The sequence below is a fragment of the Galendromus occidentalis genome, unplaced genomic scaffold (assembly GCF_000255335.2).
Source record: "Galendromus occidentalis unplaced genomic scaffold, Mocc_1.1 scf7180000076525, whole genome shotgun sequence".
NCBI lineage: Eukaryota > Metazoa > Arthropoda > Arachnida > Mesostigmata > Phytoseiidae > Galendromus > Galendromus occidentalis.
The window spans coordinates 192,108-209,171 of record NW_003804514.1 but is presented as its reverse complement, the minus strand read 5'-3'; positions in this window follow the sequence as shown (position 1 = coordinate 209,171).

The following is a 17,064-nucleotide window of genomic DNA, read 5'->3' as shown; positions in this document are numbered from 1 at the left end:
AGCTCCTAAATCTTCTCATATGACAAAATACATCTTGTGCTTGTCTTCCCGTCTGCAAATGAAAGATGTCACAGGCTTGATTCTCCCACCATGAGTCTTGCTCCATCTCGCGTCTTGTTGAAGGGAAGTCGTGCTGAATGGAAGATACCTCAAAAGTATGAAGATTGATGCATAAATTCACAGTTTGCAATAATGTTCTCGGACGTAGATCACAGATTTAGGCGGCCCAGCCCGAAGCAACACGCGACCCGGCTGATGGATGTCGGTCATCAATTTGTCATCGCGTCTCACCAGCAAGCCCATGCCCTATCGTTCTCCATGCGACTTCCGTTCTCATTCTGACACGGAGAAAAAAACTGAAGTTAAATTCGTCCCATCTTCTCTCTGCCCCTGACTTGTGAGACGGAGCCGACGGAGAAATCGTCCGACTTTTATTTCACGGCCACTCGTTTCTTCTTGAGGACCGTTAATTGATCAAGGCGAACATTCGAATCCTACGTCACGACTCAGTCAGAACCACACAGTGACCAGCTGGTGAATTCCCTGAATGGGATCGAACAGATATTCTCGCATTGACCGACACGTGAGCCGATTCCGAATCTCTGGAGTTCCAAACAATGGTCCTCACCAATCCTCCTTGGTGACCCTCCTCCGCGTCGGGAGCCAGCCACGCAGCCTCTGACGACCGTTTCACCCCCCCCATGGAGTCGTTCTCCGACGTCAGATGCGTTGAGAACTTCGAGTCTGCGTTTGGGTCGGACGGATCTTGAATAAGCTTTGCCTCGTTCCCGCAGAATCGATTGGCTAGTTCTCCCAACTAGGAAAAGGCAGGATTCCTCTGGCAGTTTCCTCTCCGTTCTTGCTCCTCGCGGTGAGGCTTCAGGTATACATCATTCCAATAAGGATTCGGTGAAAAAGATTTGCCTCGGTGTTCACCCCACTCAGTCGCCTTGGAGGAATTTACCCAGACTTTGCATGTTGCTCACGTACCGCCACTTCGGGGCACGAACTCGATCAAAGCAAGGCAAGTAATGGGAAAGCCATGACATGTGTTACAAACTCACGCACGAAAAACGCTGCCATCAGCCGTCCGAAACTCGTGTTCTCTCCAAAAGATTGCCCTCCGGAACGGAACGCGCGGCGTGACGGCAAAGGCTCAGAATGGGTGGGCGCAGCGAGCAATCGCCAACAACCACAGGCGGGTTTTACCTCAAACCGAAATCGGGGGCAGAGCCGCACAATTCCAGAAATTCCGTCGATAGGCTGTGCTCCCCGTATGGCGTCCCGAGAGGGGGATTTTCGGGGCTTCCAGCTTTGCGAACATGGTGATTTCCGCTCCTTGGGGATCCGGGGCGCTTTAATTGCGTATTGTTACGGCAATAATTACACCCCCGAGAGACCCTCATGCGCAGGATATTTTCTCTGGACACTTCTGAACGTCGAGAGCCCCGAAAACGATGATGGCTCCGATTCCATAGCTTGAGAGGAATCGGGGGAATACTCCTTGTATATATTTCTTCCGAAATTATCCAGGGCGAATGGGAGCTATCATCGATTCTACAGCAAGGACTCGGAAACTATTCATTCGGAAGCTGTGGAGGCTCGAGCCGAACATTGAGGCACCTTATTAAATCCGATAGCGGAGGATTCCGCGACAAGAGTGACTGAAGGGGAAAAGCGGCTTCATCCGATGCTATCTGGCTGCCAAAAGCAGCTGTGCCGGCGCTGGCCTTCTGCCGGCCCTCGCGGCAGTGTCTCTGACATTCTGAATCGTTTGTTTCATTTCTAGTGTCCGCAGGCGCCAGAGAACTCCCGCGCGTTGCTCCCGAGCCACTATATAAAGTCACGGAGTGGGAGCAATTTTCTCCAACGGAACGAGCACCGAATGACGCGTGGATAATTTTTTGCGCTTGTTTCCATGGACCATTGAATTTTAATACCATAGTCATTTATGCCGTGACAGGTGATCTAAATTCGCTTTCTCCGTTATGCTTTCTCGTAGCTTTATCGCCGTCCGGAAGGAAGAGCGGGTCCGAGCTCGGGCATTCTCACGGCTTGCCTCGCAAAACCGATCCCCCAGGCTCCTCGCTCACGGCGGAGCGTGCTTTGGTCTTCTCCTGGCCTTCGTATTCCCGCGACTCTGCGAAAAGACTCTCAGACTCCCCCGAGCTATTTTCTGCTCGCGTCCAATCCGAAAGTCCATCCTTCTGGGCATTTTCCAGTTTTTCCCCCGGTCGAGTTCTAGAATTTCGGGACCGCGGTATGAACGAAGCAGTGGCGCTCCCAAGATCTGCATGAAGTTAACCCCCTGGGCGCAGCGGAAAGACTCCGAGGTCTCCCCGGACGTTTCGGGCTCGTGAAGGTCTTCCCTCGCAGTCCCTCTTATCGACGATCCGTGGTCGCTCTCCAGTCGATTCCACGCAGATTGGGAATCTCATCTATTGCCAAACATCAGTGCTCGACTACGCCAATGCGCGGGAAGAGAAAGCGCGCTAGGCGATATACGGCCCAAATATATTATTCTTCGGTATGCTAGTGGGAGGCAAGCAACGAAAGCTATCACGCCAATCGGATAGAGAGACGGAACGGCATCGCGTGAATACATATACAATGCAGCGAAGCGTCGACTTCTCTCGGTCTGAGTCATTTCTCCTTCATTCCGCGGATCGTTCCCCTCGCCCAGTTGCGCCGTTCATTCTTACTCGCTGGGCTTTGTTGTGCGTTTGCGGCGACGGTTCTTGCTGCTCGTATATAGCATGGAAAGTTTAATATGCCCCGGAAATAAGAAGGAGATTGAGGCCCTATTCGAGAGCGGCTTTGCTTGCGGAATGAACGGGAAAACTCATCCATCCGTTCGCGCTCCATCGGAAATTATCCGCTGCGACGAGCGTTCTTGGAATAACAACGTCAATTTCGGCAGATGGCAAGGGTCTTGGAGACACTGAGCCAGACAATCCGGTCTTGGTCGGCACAACCTCCTCTCAGCTCGAAGATATTTATCTAGAGAGATTGATAAAACAATCGACGGCCGGAAACTTTCTCGGATCGCTCAGTCTCCCATTCACAGAGGAGACTCACCCACTCGAATAAACAAAGACAACGGCCGCCCGTTTGTTTGGGCTGCCGTCGAGGGACTCGGCCATCCGGCCATCTGGGAAGTTCGAGACTGTCGCTCCGTAGAGAAAAACGCTTCCGGGAACTTCGTGTGTCCTTCAGCATCGCTAAGAAGTTGCAAGGTCTGCCCGGGCTGCAGTCCATGTGGGTAGCCGAGACGATTCAGGGAACTTTCAGTCTCAATAGCTCCGATATTTCTCCCGCTGTTTCTTTCGTAACAACAACAATAGTATCGATAACGACGATAACAATAGTGTCGCAATTCTATCACATCATATGTGTAAATCCTCTTCGAGCCGGCGACGCCGGGAAAACTCTTTTTTTCTGTCTATGATGACCTGCCTAACGCACTACCTGTTGGAGAGAAATTATTCGATTACTAACAAAAAAATCAATTCCCTCCTTCACCGGCGCCGCTTAATTCAAGTTGAGAACTCGCCCGGTTCCCGGCTCAAATCCATCTCCAACTCGTAATGATTTCAGGCAAACTTTTCAATCTTCCGCCTCTCGCGGCTGCAGTTCCGCAAACTCTTGCTGTCAGAATGAACGGACTTTGTTGGGAAGTCGTTTATCTCCCGCATTCCGCGCTTGTCTGTGCTGTTGTTATTATTGCTCTGCGTTGTTGGCTGTTAGTTCCGCTCTCGTTGCTTCGCACGTGTTGAAGCGCTCGTGAGTGGAATTTCGTTAATTTTTGCAATAGCAAGCCTGCACAATCGAGCGGAAAGTATCCGGGTAACTCCTTGCGAGTCTCGCAAACCGCTTTCACCGAGTGAATTCCAACTGAACATTAGTATGGGCGATCACGCAGTCAGCGAATCAATGTTCCTCGAAAGTTTCCATCCGTGGATTCTGCTTATCGGTCACTTGATCTACTCCCTTGCGGCGAGCTCGCCTTATTTGAGTTAATGACATTAGTACCGAATGCTGTGGCACCGAAGGCGCGTTGTGGACCGACGAATGAAGAGTTGGTTCCTCGTGTAATGCCCACAGAGGCTAACGAAGCCGAGATCCGTCGGACGAAGCGATCAACGAGTAAACAGTGCGGTGCAGGAACGAGACTGCTCAGGCAGCCGAGGGAGTTTCCCTAGACGCGTTGCAGTCGTGAAGCTCCTCGAGCTTCTCCTCCCAGTATCGTTCGCGGAATGTTCTAGAAAGCGAATCGGATCCGTTCCGTTGATCGCTCGAGAAGTAACGAAATTAATTTTATCTGCAGGTGAGTTCGTTGATGAAGTCCGAGCTTCGCTGATCGACAGCTCCCATCGTACCGGTTCTGGGACGTCAACGGAACGGGAAAGGATCCCGTCGACTTGCGCGTAAGGGAATTATTGTGAGCGATTCATTCCTGAGAGTCGATCAACGACATCCTGTTCTATGAGGCGTCGCATCCATCGATCGCGGAACGGATCATATCAATGATCCCTCTGCAGGAATTCATTCGGAGGGAGCCCGGAACTTTGAGAGCCTCTGCTGCCGTTTTTTTCCTATGGGATTCCCTCCGCAGCTAATTTCCATCTCGCTATAAAAACGATTCTCCAGCTTCTCCGCTCGGACGCGGGAGAGTCCGAGGGAAAACGAGTCTGAGCTATAAAAAGCTATCTACTTCCGCGATACCGCGTTTAATACGCTATTCTCAAGAGTCAGCCAAGTTCCTTATGAGCATGGTGGCCAGCAACTTCATTTGCGGCTAACTGAGAATTCTTCCGGCTTGAGCACAATGACCGAAACGAGGGTATTAGTTGACTCCTTCGGGAGCGGATGCGGCCTGTCGAACGTGGCAGTCGGCAAGAAAAAATTAGTTCCTGATCTCTAGGGCATTCGGAGCGGCCAAAAGTCTATTAGTCTGATACGCCAAGCCCCACGCACCCCTGCACAAATTTGCAAAACAGCCGAATTCAGCCCCACAGTCTCATTCCAATCCCTAATTCGGTGGGCTGTTTTGCGTCCGCAGATGCTCCATTCAGATAGCCGCTCGGTCAGTCTGTTTGTTTCTCATGGCTAGCAATCGGTCAATTATGCACTTACTCAGCCGGCAGGTGGTCGGAGAGGTAGATCAGTCGGCCCGCCAGCCACTTGGTCTTCGATGATCACGAGGTCCCCGATGGAGCGTCTGCAGCTCGGACCGCGGTCCACTGGATTGGAGCCAAGTGGCGCGGGGGGGGGTCTCGTTTCAGAGTGCCGACTTCAAAGAGAGCTCACTTGTCGACAGGAGCAACCGCACATCACCGCATGCATTGAAGCGTGTGATATCCTAATTTCGCTTTGACGGGCAGTTCTCGATGCGTCGGAAAGTCTCTCAGGACAGGGCAAAGCGAGAGCATTAGCGGATATGTCGAGCTTCTCTCCATCCGGTGTACACAGACAGATGGAAATGATAACCATTCGAAGTGATTGGCGGTCGCGCAGCGGAACACGGGATTCTGCAGCGGAAACTCAAGGAATTTTCTTTCCATCCATGCGTTGCGTGCCTTGCTTCCTTCCTAGAGGATAGGGGGAAGGGGGGGCGGCTGTTAGCAAGTCGGTCTCCGGGAGAAGAAGAACGCCCTCTGCCCCCCTCCACATCCCCCTTTACGTCACCGGATCCACTCTCTGAATCCTAAGTCGGGAGGCACCCTCCCACGACCCCACCTCACCTCGACTGAACGCTGTCGATTCGGAATCCCCGAGGCTGTAAGGAGCGCGGGCAACCGAAGCGTCAGTAAAACAGAACTTCAAAGCTCTTGCGGATTTGCTTTTCGTCAAGGCAAATTAGGGGGACCGGCAATTCTTCTGTTTGACCGCTCGTCCGTCCGACCGAACGTCCGAGATGCATTAATTATTCATGGGGGCTTTAGCGGCATTTTTCTGGAGCCGAAGCATCGCCCGAAACAATTAAATGAAGCGGCAGCTGACGACAGCGCTGGAGTCTTTTTGTAATAATAACGGTAGAGGGATTGCTTTTTCGGTCGAACGACAATGTGTCCCTTATGCAACGGCCCGTGCATAAGCTCTGAGACCTCGCTCGATTTCCAGGGGAAATTCTGAGCGCCCCGGTACGCTTCAGGGACGTTTCAAAGGAACTCGATGGGGTTTTACCACAAATAGTCTCCATCGGATCACTTCGCTCGCTTATCGCGCCGTCTGGAAGATGCCGACTATGATGTCAGCTCGAGATTCGTAGTCCTAGGCCTCCTTCGCTCACGCTGTCATTGCGTTCGAATTCTCCGAGAATGTTCCTACATCCCTCGTGTTCCTCATATATGTGTTGATCCTACGGTATTACACAGCGAGCCATCAGGAGAGGCTCTCAGTGAAGTTTCCTCGATCTACATCGAACAAGACGCTTCCCCTCACATGAGCACTTGGCGCACTTGTATCATTTCTGAAGACGGCTCAGCATTACTTCCGAGGAGCTAGTAGGTAATGCATTCCCCGCGAAGGGACCGCATAGCTTCCGAAAGAGTCAAAGAGTGGGGACCGTAGAGGAGAACATGCCGGCTGACATCTGTGAGTCTACTCCTCGTAAACATGCTTGACAAGCCGGTTGTTGCTCACTGTCCCCGAGACCCCCGACGGCTAGGAATTTCAAGAGAATCCTCGCATTCGTAGAGATGGCACGGAGGCCCTTCTTTTTGGAAACAATGTGCAAGCAACTTCGACAGGGAGCAAGGCTCGGGGATTTCCCCTCCGGTACAAATGGCGGCGATCGATGTACATACGGATGCGGTGTGAATCGGCCGGTCCTGAATCGACTGCGAGTGATTCCCCGCGGACACATACTTCGGTCGAGGAAGCCTTTCCCTGGGCTGGAGCTGGGAGAACCTCGTTGCTCGCCTTTCCCTCATTTTCCCACCAGATGCCCGTCAGGGAGCTGAGAGTCTACGCAGCGTGATCGGAGAATAATTCCCGTATGGCGAACGACTGAATGGAAACCCCGTCGCTCCTGATAACGGCTGGCACGGAACGACGACCGCGAGTCCGAAGATGTTCTCTACTCGAAAGGGAAGTGCTTACCTGGCCGACGAGCCAGCACGCAACGGTCATACGTCATTCCCGAGTAGGCCGTCCAGCTGCACGGAGCCGACACTCGAATCAGTCCGCTGTGGGGCCCTTCTCCGCATGGCCCATTCGAGTTCAGTCCCAGCCGAACGGGACGATGTCGCTCATGCACCTACGCATAGCTCTGTAGTACATATGGGAATCCGTGCTCATAGCAACGACCATTAGCAGAAATAACCATCAAATACCACACGGTCGAATGAAGCGGAGGAAAGCCACGAAGAAAACCAGAGGAGAGCAATACCGCAACGGCCAGAGCGACAAAGCAAATCTCCTGATTTGCCGGGCAACGGTGACAGCTACGTCAACGCGCACGGTCTGCCCGTGCCGACCCGACAGCGAATGGTATGTACTGTGTCATCTCACTGTCGCTCGGTCAGCATATCACCCGGCGCTCGGTACGGCGGCGCGACGGAGCATGCTGTTCATATGCTTCTCTTGACACGGTCAAAATATAATTTGAATTTTTCCGCACCATTCATCTGGGTGTATGTTGGAGTCGAGGAATGAAAAAAAATTCGCTCGGAGAGGTCGTAAGCATTCAGAATGTCTTCCGGACCTCACTGCTCCCTCCGCAGTTCTTATTGCGGTTACGGACCGATGGCGGCGCTAACGCCGTCCGCAATGGACCGGTCCCGCAGGGATTTTTTGATATCCCGATCTCGATGAATTATCTGACGCGAGAAATGACGCGTTGAACGCATGAATGGAGAATTCGACGGCCGGGACGGGCGGAGTCCCTGACGGGAATCAACTCGATCCCTCGCGCCGCTCCACGAAACCGGAAGTCTCCCGGATCTCCTGCTGATCTGCTCCGTCCGAACATCGCCCTCGGCTTCGTCACTTTGTCCACCGTTTCCTCTCACCGCCCATATATCTATAGATGAAGAAAAGATAGGCGGCGGTGTCGACGCTTTTCCGTTAAGCGGATCGGATAGAAACGCATCGCTTTCTTCAATTCAGCGATATCAGTCCGAATACAATACTCCTCTTCACTCGTGAGTCTAAAGCTCGTCGGAAGGACATGAGGAAAATGAAGCGAAATGAGAGCCCACCGAAGCAGGCCCGCTCGAACTTCAGATGATGATTCAATTGTCGTTGGAGCAGCATCCTTTGATGGATGCCTAACAATCAATCGCATTGAAAACATTACTCTCGGTCTCGAAAAGTTTGTCCGAACGAATACCGTCGACGCCATTCCGTCTCCCTCTGAGGTCGCGGAATCGAGTCAATCGACGTATCCGGTCATCTCGGCGAACGACGAGCGAGTGGACGTTTTAGAAGTATATGTAGGTACCGTGGAGAGCAACTTCGGAGCACCGATGCAGGAAACGCTGCAAGAAAGTCGTTCCTCTGCAATCAGCGAACGTTTGGCAGCATTGGCGAGACATTTTGAACGAGCGACTTTGGCCTTTTGCGGGGTCGGAGCTTGATCCGAGTCTCATGTGTTCCAGAGACTCGCATTGAAATATGAAGCGGCCAAACGACCAGGAATCTCCGATGGAAGCCGTTGCGAGTTGTGCGGTGAGAACGCAACACTGTCAACTTTGAAGTGTCCGATGACATCGCGGAGATGTCGGCATACTGAACGGATCGGGTTGTAGGCAGAGCCACGAAACGAGACCTTCCAGTCATCTTTCAGGACACTCTTCTACTCGAGTCTTCGTTCTTCGGAGAGACGGAGATTGATGTCCGGATTGATGTTCGATCTTCTGTAGCGTGTTGCCGACGGGTGGTGTCAAATACTCGAGGGAGACCGAGAGCTATCTCAGAAAACGTTGCGACTCGTCGCTGCCGACTCGACCTGGAGGAGACCTAGGTAATTCGACCTTCGGAAATATCATCCCGAGGAGCCAAGCATGCGAGCCGATCGAAGCTCTTGATCTTGCCCGCGAAGTCGGGATCCGAGAGGTTTTCGTGAGCAACAAATAAGACGAGGAAGTCCCCATCTCGTCGCTGCCGTCATTTTTCTCCGACTCTGAAATGGTGAAACGCTCCAGAAATACTTGGAAATGCTCTTTCTCCGCACTCCCAAGCTTTGCCGGGTCGACCGCGTAGCCGACTGCCACGCTGGAAAATGATGATGTGCGAGGCGAGTGGAAGAAAACTTTGATTTGGCCACTTCTCCACGATGGTCGGCTCCCCTGCCTCAGTCAGGGTCTACCGAACCTGTTGCGCTGACGGTAAAGACAGAATCACAACCACAGCAATAAGCGAACACGGAAGAAGTGAGGCTCGGGGATTTGGATCATCCAGGGAAACAAGCGACAGAGTTGTGTTCGTAATTGCTCCTTGCCAGTGCAGTGGCTAAACGATACACAGTCGTCCGGACCCAGTATCAGAGCTACTAAGCTGATGAAGAGAACCTTGAGAACCTTGTCTAGGAGATACCACCTCGTAAAACTGAGCCTCTTCAAGCACTTCCTCGCGTGGTGACCGAAAGGCACGTTCGCCTGTCATGACTCACTAGGAAGACTAGGAGCTGGGGACCAGCCAGACTTCTCCTCGAAGTTATGCTCCGGAGCTCTCCACTTTTCTTCAACCTCAATGAGGAAGTCCCGCAATACCGTCCTGGAATCTCTGAGAATCCGTGTCAATGAAAACAGATTCTCCTCGATTGGAATATCAAGAGGAGTCAATGAGACAGATCCGCTGGGACTCAATCTGCACCGATTCGAGGACTTTGATCGGAATCGCTCAAGGAATGTCTCGATTCACTTCCCATGATTTGAGTACCTCCGGCTCGGGATTCTGCTCTGGATCGGAAGTAGGGTTCTGGATAACGGACAGACTCGAGGGGTTTCACCATGTCAGTTCCACGGGAAGGATAATCGCTGCCGTTATTGATGTACAAATGGGGATTACAAATGTACGATTTATTCCATTTCATCGAAGACTCGTCACCAGCCTTAGGGTTACGAACGATAACAATTCATCTAGAAGTGGAGTGCTCAAACAGGCGATCGATCGTAACTCTGCGGGGAGATTCGCATGGTGTCGTTCTCCCGGACCGCTCGTGCTCCAACAAAAAGTTCCACCAGCGGGTAATCGGGTTGATGAGGGACGAATGAGTTCCCCGGAAGACCTTTCACTTTCAGTGGGAGGCGCTAGGATCTCAAATCTCCCAGGAATCTCCGACGAGTCTTGGCGCTCCGCCGTGAGGGCTTGGGGACAGGAATGCGAATGCCTTTCTCCGATGCTTTACCGAATTTTCCTAATCGGGTCGGGAGATCGCGTTCACGACCGCGTTTCCCCATTCCAATCGAGGAGCATTCTTCGAGAGCTCATCGGTTTGTGATCGGAGAAGGCAGCTATCCCGGAGCGGCCTCCTTCCTAGACTCCGTCATTTTCCCGCCTCGTGAAGCGCGCGCCATCCGAACTCGACGAACGATGAACTGCGATTGAATCTAACTAAGATTGAATAAATGGCATCGAGAATAGAAACCATCTCCAGGCGATGTCGGGGACAGGTCGATCGTGAAGTCGCTGTCGGTACCCGACGGACCAAATCGTGATCGCCATCCTCTCCGTATAAACGCCGGAGTGAATTTTTGAGCCGTGCGACTTTCGGTACCCCCTTCAAAGAAAGCTTGCAGTGGATCGAGGTGAAAGACATACAGGGAGCGGAATATGACGGAAATTCCGCCGACCAAACATCCGACGCTATCGGACTCGTGTGGGAATGGAACCGCGGGGAGTTGATGCTCTCCTCTGATTTCTGGTCCACTTTTCCATCGAGGAACGAGTCGTCGGCGAGACTCGCCGTGAAGCCGTTGAGACACTCAATTAGCTTCCGGATTCTCGCTGAAATACCCGCAGCGCTCGCGAAACGTCACGGAGCTGGCAGCTCTTAAGAGCGACCTCGGAGCCTTAATTCCAGCGAGGACCTGTGGTACGGGGAGGGTCGATGGAGAGCGTTCGGGACAGATACTCGACGGTTCCGAATGACCGAGTCTCTCGGGATGATTTGATAGCGCGCGTTAATGAATTATTCACGACGAGATAGTTACGAATCTGCATCGAACCTTCTTTTCGGGCAGGAGCTGAATCGGACCGACTGGTAACGGATCATGGACTTCCACACATTACGAGGAGCTACTCAACGGAACCTATCGAGACGCCATAAGACCTATCGAGCGCATTTCAGACATGTTGAATGACGACCTTGACGATCTCGTCCATAGCGCTCTCCCGATTTGTTCTGTCACGCATTGATATCCAACAGGAGTCTCAGCTGACTCGACCTGTGCGAAGATGACCGTCGCGAGAGCTGTCGTAACGTGACATTCAACCTCATTCGAGTGACCTGATGACTCAGAACGAGACAATTTAACGGTTGCATGTTCGAGCTCCTCGAAAGATTCCAACTGACGCCTGGCTGTATGTACCCCGAAACTTGCCAGCTCCGGAATCCGATCCGAACGCTCGACAGGACGCTACCGTTCGTATTCCCGATCGAGGCAGCCAATCGTTGTCCAAGCTTGACCGAGGAGAGGATGGATTACCTCGAGGACCTTCTCGGGAATTATCCTCTCGACAGATGTGAGGCCCCCTCGGGTTCAGCTGAGGTCCCGCAAGCTCGCGTCGTCGCACACTAACTGATACGCGTGTGCCAACTTTTTATCCTGAGAAGCGGTGACTCGCATACCGAGAGGGACAGGACTCGATAAGATGACACGTCGCCATTACTTCTTACAGTTCTCACACCACGCTTGTTAGTTCACCGATGCGACCTGAATATCCCGGGAGACGGGGTGAGGGCTCGCGGTCCGAGCGTGCTTCCCTTGGAGCTCCTGGGGGGAAGATTGAGCGCAGCAGAGTCTGATCTGATGTTCATGCCTCACACTCGATGACGATGGCGTGAACTCGATCTAATCTCGAGAAAGTTTCCTTCGAGCAGCAGGCGGTGTCCCGCGCCGGTAGGATGATAGTTTTAATATCAGCGACCTGAATCAATATCACCCAGGGTCCTATCCTTGAGGGAGAATTGTTAGCCCGGTTCCTGGTTCTGTAGAGAGAGAATCGGAATCTCTCGGATCAGAAGTTTTTTCCTTTCGCAGAGCGGCTCGCAAAGGGTGGCCCTAAAATTCACGGAAGGAACTGTGAGTGCGAACGAGAGAGAAACTCAGGAAAAATTGAGGGAGACGTACTAGAGCACTAAGGGAAAATCGCAGTGACGCACAATCCAGAAGTGTGAGAAAATTCGACTGGAGTATGGGTCTCATGTAGGTAAATAATACTCGCTTCAAAAACCCAAGGCTCTTTCAAGGAAGAAGAGAGCGAACAGTGTTGGATTTGAAGAGTTCGGGATCATACGTAGAGGGGACGACATGACAACGGGTGAGCATTCCATCGACGGGATGTGCGGGGATAAAAATTGAGTTGGACTGAGCAGCACGATTGGTCGAAAGTTGAATCGAGTAGGGGTGTTGCTTGACATTTTTCTCTGTTGACACGAGTGAGCTCAGAGATGGGAGATACTGAGGAAGAAATTTCGGCACAGAGAATTCTCCATGGGAGTACCGAGAAAATAGACAGGGGTCGGTCATGTTACGTCGCGATGATGATACTCGAAAGAAACCAGGGTTGTATCAGCGATGAGACGATCAGCAGTGTTTCGAATAGAGTCCTCGATGGAGAGGGGCTAAGGAGCGGCTCCGACCCAGACATGAGAACGATTCTCAATAGAGGGACGTGTGATGGGTTTGGATTTAGCTGCGGCTCTGTCGACAGCTTCGGGAGCGCAATGCTCGGCACTAATGTCAGAATCTAATAATTAATCGGACGCGAGATCTCCTGGTAGTTCCATGTACCACTGGTCCTTTTCGATTCATTCCCGCGTAAAGTGCGCCACGCGCTGCTTCCCTATCGACATCGCGCCGCATAGGTCCCGACACGCTGGACCAGAGGGAAATCTTAGTGTTTCCGTACACAACACATCGACCACTCGGATTCTAAATGACCGCCGATTGAGCGGAGCTAGTGAATCCGAATTTGCCGACCTAGATGATTTTAGCAAGGGTCCACATTCAGCCGCCGGTCGGACTAGGGCTTCGGAGTTTGATCCCACCCGAGCCCCGTTCGGAGATTGCTCCAAAGTACTCTGGTCCCTCGAAGGATGACCCTAATGCTCCGGATCAAAAACTTCCCGTCGTTCGAAGTCTCGAGGTGCGCTCATGGGTCTCGCGAGCGTCGATCAATCGAATCCACGGAAAGGATACGCCTAATCTCGGCAGCTCATTGACTCGGCCAGTTGAGCTCCGGTCACTGAGCACGAGCTTCGATTCGAGACGTATAGACCGATCTGACGATCAAGAAAGTCCGAAGATACACACATGGCTATATATGCGAAGAGCTGGGGAAATCTCGAGATTCCGATGCGCGGGAGAGAATTCGGTGAACGAATGATGCGATCCCACGGCGAGCGAATCGAGAACGCTCATCCGAGGTTTTGGTAATGTTTCGTTGCCGCAAAATTATTCCAATGAACCCATTCATTCGTGGTCAAGCCTGATCATGCCTCAAATCGCGATGTGAGAGACTCGGGGTATTTTTTGAGCCGCGGACCCATTGTTGCGTGAAAAGACTCGCGAACATCGCGGCTCACACTTGAAATGGCCCGCTCGCTGCTCTCGCGTAGCTTGTCACGTGACATGGAACATCACAACAGGCACGGAGGGGGTCGATGAATCCGAACAAACGGCTGATGGAGTCTGACAGCCCTAAATCAGCTCGAATGGTCGGCCGGGCTCGAATGTCGCTCACTTGGTCGGTCAGTCGTCTGGACGAGCGGATAGACGGATGGTTAAAAGGACAGGCGGTCAATAGTCGGCAGACAGGAAGGCTTTCGTCGAGTCTCCGAAGTGAACACCGGCGAAAGTTTTTAATGCCGCTGCTTTTCGGAGTGGAGCCGATGTTCCGAGAAGCGGAACTAGGCGGAAAAGAAGAAGAGGTTGGGACAGCGATCACAACGCATATAACATATGCGCCCCGTTGAGTTCACCGGGACACGGCTTTAGACGACAAGCTTTACGTCGCTTCGGGCCGTCTACAGAAACCGGCCCCGTGACAGACAGTGGGTGGTCGGACGGCGCTATTCAATTAGAAGTCGACGATGATCCGAACTTCACTTCGTTTGTAGCAGCACCGCTGCTGTGTTCAGAGAATGCGCTGATACTTGATATTGCATGTTTCCGGTACAGAGTGTTCTGCGTTGGAGGCTTGCGTTGCCACTCGAAGCGAGCGCTGGAGAGGCGGTGGAGTGCTGAAAGGAAACGAAGATGAGAGTCCTCTGCCCCAATTCCGTTTTTGAAGGTTGTTCGTGAGTGTTGACGCCTCGATGTTTCCATAGATCGATCGATATACGCTTCGGCTTGGTCGCATTTCTAATGTCGCCGTTCTCCCCGCGAGATCCGGATTTCGTTTACTCCGAACCAATCAGTTTTTCTTGCCGAGGACTTATTTGATCCCGCCCGCCTCGATCAAGGTATTTGGGGTATCTAGGAGAATTCGGGGTATTTGGGAGTAGTTTGAGGGCATCTGGGAGTATTTGCTCGGGTTCACCGCTTTGCCTCGGACTGGATTCAATATAGATTCCGAAGAAAGCATCGATGAACTTCTCTTCCATCCGGAGAGCGAAGTCGTAACTTTTGAACAAGCCCCAAGGGCTGGCTCAGTCGTATCTGCGAATTCCTCGACCAAATCAGCTATCTCCCGTCTGTGCGGGAAAGCATTCTGTCCTCTCTGGATGAGTCGGGCTCAATTTGAAGTGAAGTCTCTTCGCTTCCTATTTTTCGACTCGGGTAAATATCGTTTTCCGGGCCCGAGATACAATACGGCCGCTGTATGTGAACATGTTATCTGCGACGACAATTGCGCCCAAGGGACAAAACCGGCGGAATCGACTCGACGATGCCGAAGAACTTGCTCAAAACGAGCTGGTCTATTTTAGAGGGAGCAGAATCGGCAACTCGCCCGCCTGGAAGCTTTGCGAACCGGGCTTTTCGCTTCTGTTGGCTATCGCGTCTAGTCAGGCTCGACGGGCTCGAGTTCCGGATCGACTCTGCGCTCCGGACCTCTGACTGGTGGCTTGCTGGGGGCATTCGCCTCTCCGAGCGGATGCTAAATTAGGTAGTTGCGAGGGCTTTCGGTTCCAACGTGTTTCGAATTCATCCGATCCCGAGCGTGTCATGCAGACAAGCTCGTCCTTGCCGAACGCGTTCGATTGCGTGGAGCGTCAACTATTTCGGAATTGCAAAACAATTCGTTATCATCGTCGCCTTCCGTTCCGCAAATTACGAAGCACGGCGAGAAGTCCCTTCTAATTCCTTCCGGATGGTGCTCATTCTGATGTGTTCGCCGCTCGTTCGATCAGCGGGTGCTATTCTCGCCAATCCCCGCCGTCATTCCGCGAAGGATCCCCGTTTTTCTTTCTATATACTGTGCTTCGAAATTCTTGTGTGCGGATCGGATCTCGTGGGGCTTGCGTCGGGTTTCTGCCGGGCTTTGACAAGTTTGTCTTCAGAATTCCAGACAGACGCCCGAACGAGAAACAGGAGCCGGCACATTGTCAACAAGGAGGGATTTGTCTGACCGGCTGGATATTCTTACGTACCTACTCCCGTCAACTCGAGAGCTCCTATTCCATGCGGAGTAATCCGGAAATTCGCTTTTCGGAGCTCAAGAGATAATCCTTTGCTGACCTTCCCTCCTTTGGGTCCATCCGTTCGATCGCGCATTTGCCTGATTCCTATCTGTCCGGTGTGTGCCGACTGTCCAGAAAACCTCGCTGCTTCACATTCCTGCGTCCATCCTCATTGACTAGGCTTAATCTGCATGGAAATAGAATGTCGGAACGACATTATTCCGGAATTATTGACAGGATTCAGGAATGCCTCGTGTCCTCCGGGAGCTTGAAGCAAGGCATGGAGTCCGATCGCTCCGAATGAGAAGCTACTCATCGGCTGGAGGGCTCACTGAGGCCAATGGAATCTTTTTCTGTACCCAGCCTGTACTCTGGCTGTCGTGCTATCGGGAGTGCGATCCATCCGTACATTGCAGCGGACAGGGTCCCCACGGAGGAACAGGACGAGCGAGCGAGTAAACGATCGGCTGAGAACGTAATTCGTTTAACTGGAGCGATCCCAAAGGTTGGGCGCACAAGTCGAACACGACCGTCGTCGATGATGGAGGCGGCGATGCCAATGATAAGCATGACGTCAAATCATTCGATTCGCTCGAATTCAGAACCGGAATACGGGCTCGATGGTGCGCTCGGAATGCGAACCCGAGAATAACACATGCGGGAGAAGGCTTTCGTCGGAAGCTAATATTTCATGAGGGATTTGCTCCGGAATCGTAAATCTAACAACGAGCGTCTCAACGACGTGTTGTTTAAAATTCGATGATTTTATAAACAATCGAAAATTTATCACGAAGAGACAGCCGCCCGAATCAATGAGCCATGGTAGAACCTGTCTTCTGATAGATCGGCCGAGGAGGAACTCAAGAATAAGAAAGTCGAGGGGGTCGGAATTCTGCCGGCTGCGACCGATACCTGTCGCGCTGATCTATGAGCGAGGATACCCGGCCGCGCGGATAGAGAGTTTAAGCTTCATTGCGCGAAACCATCTGTTGCGCCGTGATTAAAGTACTGTTTCGGCTTGTTCGGGAAGCGGTACCGGTCTGTTTACTCCTTCCTGAGCTCGCCGAATCGGTCGTCGCTCAAGCTGTTGATCCTTCCCGGTCGTTTCGTGGTGTTTTTTTTCTTTCTTACAGGAAGTAGCCCGGGGATCAAGCTGATTCGGTCGGAAAGCACTGTGGTGTTGGACCAGATAGAGACAAGGCTAGCGGCGTCATTTGACGATTTCACGTCTTCTTCCTTACAGATTCGCCAAAAACATGAACGTTCTCCCG